The following is a 7,058-nucleotide window of genomic DNA, read 5'->3' as shown; positions in this document are numbered from 1 at the left end:
AAGAAACCTAAAATTTGGTGATGGAGAAGAAAAATATAGAATTTTTTTACATATAAATAACCATATTACAATGTGAATATGCCGAATATAAATAATATAGATCTTGATCATGTAATTTTTTACATGTATTATACCATAATACCATGTGAATATGACAAATACAAATAATATTAAGCTTTATTACGTAATTTTACTTATTAATCATTTATATATAATATGAATCATTAATTTATAGTCTTTTAACTTTGTTACTTAGTGATGAAGAAACCTAAAATTTGGTGATGGAGATGAAAATTATAGAATTGTTTACATATAATATACCATAATACAATGTGTATATGGCGAATACAAGTAATATTGAGCTTGATTTTGTAATTACAATTATTACACATAGATATAAAATATGAATAATTCAATTATAGACCTTTATCTTTGTTTCTTAGTGGTGAAGAAACCTAAAATTTGGTGATGGAGAAGAAAAATATAGAATTTTTTTACATATAAATAACCATATTACAATGTGAATATGCCGAATATAAATAATATAGATCTTGATCATGTAATTTTTTTACATGTAATATACCATAATACCATGTGAATATGACAAATACAAATAATATTAAGCTTTATTACGTAATTTTACTTATTAATCATTTATATATAATATGAATCATTAATTTATAGTCTTTTAACTTTGTTACTTAGTGATGAAGAAACCTAAAATTTGGTGATGGAGAAGAAAATTATAGAATTTTTTACATATAATATACCATAAGACAATGTGAATATAGCGAATACATATAATATTGAGCTTGATTTTGTAATCTCAATTGTTACCCATTTATATACAATATGAATCATTCATTTATAGTTTTTTTAACTTTGTTGCCTAGTGATGAAGAAACCAAAAACTTGGTGAGTAGAGTAGATAAATATTAAATCTTTTTTACATATAATATACCATAGGGCAATGTATATATGACAAATACAAATAAAATTGAGCTTTATTACGTAATTTCACTCATTAACCATTTATATATAATATAATTAATTAATTTATAGTCCTTTAACTTTGTTACTTAGAGATGAATAAACCTAAAATTTGGTGATGGAGAAGAAAATTATATAATTATTTTTTATATAATATACAATATTACAATGTGCATTTGTCGAATACAAATAATATTGAGCTAGATTTTGTAATTTCAATCGTTACCTATTGAAATATAATATGAATCATTCATTTATAGTTTTATAACTTTGTTTCTTAGTGGTGAAGAAACCTAAAATTTGGTGATGGAGAAGAAAAATATAGAATTTTTTTACATATAATAAACCATATTACAATGTGAATATGCCGAATATAAATAATATAGATCTTGATCATGTAATTTTTTTACATGTAATATACCATAATACCATGTGAATATGACAAATACAAATAATATTGAGCTTTATTACGTAATTTTACTTATTAATCATTTATATATAATATGAATCATTAATTTATAGTCTTTTAACTTTGTTACTTAGTGATGAAGAAACCTAAAATTTGGTGATGGAGAAGAAAATTATAGAATTTTTTACATATAATATACCATAAGACAATGTGAATATAGCGAATACATATAATATTTAGCTTGATTTTGTAATCTCAATTGTTACCCATTTATATACAATATGAATCATTCATTTATAGTTTTTTTTAACTTTGTTGCCTAGTGATGTAGAAACCAAAAACTCGGTGATGGAGAAGATAAATATTAAAACTTTTTTACATATAATATACCATAGGGCAATGTGAATATGACAAATACAAATAAAATTGAGCTTTATTACGTAATTTCACTCATTAACCATTTATATATAATATAATTAATTAATTTATAGTCCTTTAACTTTGTTACTTAGAGATGAATAAACCTAAAATTTGGTGATGGAGAAGAAAATTATATAATTATTTTAGATATAATATACAATATTACAATGTGCATTTATCGAATACAAATAATATTGAACTAGATTTTGTAATTTCAATCGTTACCTATTGAAATATAATATGAATCATTCATTTATAGTTTTACAACTTTGTTGCTTAGTGATGAAGAAACCTAGAATTTGATGATGTAGAAGAAAAATATTAATTTTTTTAACATATAATATACCATAATACAAAGTGAATATGACATATACAAATAATATAGAGTTTTATTACGTAATTTCACTTATTAACCTTTTATATTTAATATGAATCATTAATTTACAATCCTTTAAGTTTGTTACTTAATGATGAAGAAAACTAAAATTTGGTGATGGAGAAGAAAATTATAGAATTGTTTACATATAATATACCATAATACAATGTGTATATGGCGAATACAAGTAATATTGAGCTTGATTTTGTAATTACAATTATTACACATAGATATAAAAATGAATAATTCATTTATAGACCTTTATCTTTGTTTCTTAGTGGTGAAGAAACCTAAAATTTGGTGATGGAGAAGAAAAATATAGTATTTTTTTACATATAAATAACCATATTACAATGTGAATATGCCGAATATAAATAATATAGATCTTGATCATGCAATTTTTTTACATGTAATATACCATAATACCATGTGAATATGACAAATACAAATAATATTAAGCTTTATTACGTAATTTTACTTATTAATCATTTATATATAATATGAATCATTAATTTATAGTCTTTTAACTTTGTTACTTAGTGATGAAGAAACCTAAAATTTGGTGATGGAGAAGAAAATTTTAGAATTTTTTACATATAATATACCATAAGACAATGTGAATATAGCGAATACATATAATATTTAGCTTGATTTTGTAATCTCAATTGTTACCCATTTATATACGATATGAATCATTCATTTATAGTTTTTTTAACTTTGTTGCCTAGTGATGTAGAAACCAAAAACTCGGTGATGGAGAAGATAAATATTAAAACTTTTTTACATATAATATACCATAGGGCAATGTGAATATGACAAATACAAATAAAATTAAGCTTTATTACGTAATTTCACTCATTAACCATTTATATATAATATAATTAATTAATTTATAGTCCTTTAACTTTGTTACTTAGAGATGAATAAACCTAAAATTTGGTGATGGAGAAGAAAATTATATAATTATTTTAGATATAATATACAATATTACAATGTGCATTTGTCGAATACAAATAATATTGAGCTAGATTTTCTAATTTCAATCGTTACCTATTGAAATATAATATGAATCATTCATTTATAGTTTTACAACTTTGTTGCTTAGTGATGAAGAAACCTAGAATTTGGTGATGTAGAAGAAAAATATTAATTTTTTTAACATTTAATATACCATAATACAATGTGAATATGACAAATACAAATAATATAGAGTTTTATTACGTAATTTCACTTATTAACCTTTTATATTTAATATGAATCATTAATTTACAATCCTTTAACTTTGTTACTTAATGATGAAGAAAACTAAAATTTGGTGATGTAGAAGAAAATTATAGAATTGTTTACATATATAATATACCATAATACAATGTGTATATGGCGAATACAAGTAATATTGAGCTTGATTTTGTAATTACAATTATTACACATAGATATAAAATATGAATAATTCATTTATAGTCCTTTATCTTTGTGTCTTAGTGGTGAAGAAACCTAAAATTTGGTGATGGAGAAGAAAAATATAGTATTTTTTACATATATATAACCATATTACAATGTGAATATGCCGAATATAAATAATATAGATCTTGATCATTTAATTCTTTTACATGTAATATACCATAATACCATGTGAATATGACAAATGCAAATAATATTAAGCTTTATTACGTAATTTTACTTATTAATCATTTATATATAATATGAATCATTAATTTATATTCTTTTAACTTTGTTACTTAGTGATGAAGAAACCTAAAATTTGGTGATGGAGAAGAAAATTATAGAATTTTTTACATATAATATACCATAAGACAATGTGAATATAGCGAATACATATAATATTGAGCTTGATTTTGTAATCTCAATTGTTACCCATTTATATACAATATGAATCATTCATTTATAGTTTTTTTAACTTTGTTGCCTAGTGATGAAGAAACCAAAAACTTGGTGATGGAGAAGATAAATATTAAAACTTTTTTACGTATAATATACCATAGGGCAATGTGAATATGACAAATACAAATAAAATTGAACTTTATTACGTAATTTCACTCATTAACCATTTATATATAATATAATTAATTAATTTATAGTCCTTTAACTTTGTTATTTAGAGATGAATAAACCTAAAATATGGTGATGGAGAAGAAAATTATATAATTATTTTAGATATAATATACCATATTACAATGTGCATTTGTCGAATACAAATAATATTGAGCTAGATTTTGTAATTTCAATCGTTACCTATTGAAATATAATATGAATCATTCATTTATAGTTTTATAACTTTGTTTCTTAGTGGTGAAGAAACCTAAAATTTGGTGATGGAGAAGAAAAATATAGAATTTTTTTACATATAATAAACCATATTACAATGTGAATATGCCGAATATAAATAATATAGATCTTGATCATGTAATTTTTTTACATGTAATATACCATAATACCATGTGAATATGACAAATACAAATAATATTAAGCTTTATTACGTAATTTTACTTATTAATCATTTATATATAATATGAATCATTAATTTATAGTCTTTTAACTTTGTTACTTAGTGATGAAGAAACCTAAAATTTGGTGATGGAGATGAAAATTATAGAATTGTTTACATATAATATACCATAATACAATGTGTATATGGCGAATACAAGTAATATTGAGCTTGATTTTGTAATTACAATTATTACACATAGATATAAAATATGAATAATTCAATTATAGACCTTTATCTTTGTTTCTTAGTGGTGAAGAAACCTAAAATTTGGTGATGGAGAAGAAAAATATAGAATTTTTTTACATATAAATAACCATATTACAATGTGAATATGCCGAATATAAATAATATAGATCTTGATCATGTAATTTTTTTACATGTAATATACCATAATACCATGTGAATATGACAAATACAAATAATATTAAGCTTTATTACGTAATTTTACTTATTAATCATTTATATATAATATGAATCATTAATTTATAGTCTTTTAACTTTGTTACTTAGTGATGAAGAAACCTAAAATTTGGTGATGGAGAAGAAAATTATAGAATTTTTTACATATAATATACCATAAGACAATGTGAATATAGCGAATACATATAATATTGAGCTTGATTTTGTAATCTCAATTGTTACCCATTTATATACAATATGAATCATTCATTTATAGTTTTTTTAACTTTGTTGCCTAGTGATGAAGAAACCAAAAACTTGGTGAGTAGAGAAGATAAATATTAAATCTTTTTTACATATAATATACCATAGGGCAATGTGAATATGACAAATACAAATAAAATTGAGCTTTATTACGTAATTTCACTCATTAACCATTTATATATAATATAATATAATTAATATATAGTCCTTTAACTTTGTTACTTAGAGATGAATAAACCTAAAATTTGGTGATGGAGAAGAAAATTATATAATTATTTTAGATATAATATACAATATTACAATGTGCATTTGTCGAATACAAATAATATTGAGCTAGATTTTGTAATTTCAATCGTTACCTATTGAAATATAATATGAATCATTAATTTATAGTTTTATAACTTTGTTTCTTAGTGGTGAAGAAACCTAAAATTTGGTGATGGAGAAGAAAAATATAGAATTTTTTTACATTTAATAAACCATATTACAATGTGAATATGCCGAATATAAATAATATAGATCTTGATCATGTAATTTTTTTACATGTAATATACCATAATACCATGTGAATATGACAAATACAAATAATATTGAGCTTTATTACGTAATTTTACTTATTAATCATTTATATATAATATGAATCATTAATTTATAGTCTTTTAACTTTGTTACTTAGTGATGAAGAAACCTAAAATTTGGTGATGGAGAAGAAAATTATAGAATTTTTTACATATAATATACCATAAGACAATGTGAATATAGCGAATACATATAATATTTAGCTTGATTTTGTAATCTCAATTGTTACCCATTTATATACAATATGAATCATTCATTTATAGTTTTTTTTAACTTTGTTGCCTAGTGATGTAGAAACCAAAAACTCGGTGATGGAGAAGATAAATACTAAAACTTTTTTACATATAATATACCATAGGGCAATGTGAATATGACAAATACAAATAAAATTGAGCTTTATTACGTAATTTCACTCATTAACCATTTATATATAATATAATTAATTAATTTATAGTCCTTTAACTTTGTTACTTAGAGATGAATAAACCTAAAATTTGGTGATGGAGAAGAAAATTATATAATTATTTTTTAGATATAATATACAATATTACAATGTGCATTTGTCGAATACAAATAATATTGAGCTAGATTTTGTAATTTCAATCGTTACCTATTGAAATATAATATGAATCATTCATTTATAGTTTTACAACTTTGTTGCTTAGTGATGAAGAAACCTAGAATTTGGTGATGTAGAAGAAAAATATTAATTTTTTTAACATTTAATATACCATAATACAATGTGAATATGACAAATACAAATAATATAGAGTTTTATTACGTAATTTCACTTATTAACCTTTTATATTTAATATGAATCATTAATTTACAATCCTTTAAGTTTGTTACTTAATGATGAAGAAAACTAAAATTTGGTGATGGAGAAGAAAATTATAGAATTGTTTACATATAATATACCATAATACAATGTGTATATGGCGAATACAAGTAATATTGAGCTTGATTTTGTAATTACAATTATTACACATAGATATAAAAATGAATAATTCATTTATAGTCCTTTATCTTTGTTTCTTAGTGGTGAAGAAACCTAAAATTTGGTGATGGAGAAGAAAAATATAGTATTTTTTTACATATAAATAACCATATTA

Source organism: Lathyrus oleraceus, chromosome 7 (genome assembly GCF_024323335.1).
Source record: "Lathyrus oleraceus cultivar Zhongwan6 chromosome 7, CAAS_Psat_ZW6_1.0, whole genome shotgun sequence".
In the NCBI taxonomy this organism is placed as follows: domain Eukaryota; kingdom Viridiplantae; phylum Streptophyta; class Magnoliopsida; order Fabales; family Fabaceae; genus Lathyrus; species Lathyrus oleraceus.
Note: the sequence above shows the minus strand (reverse complement) of the source record.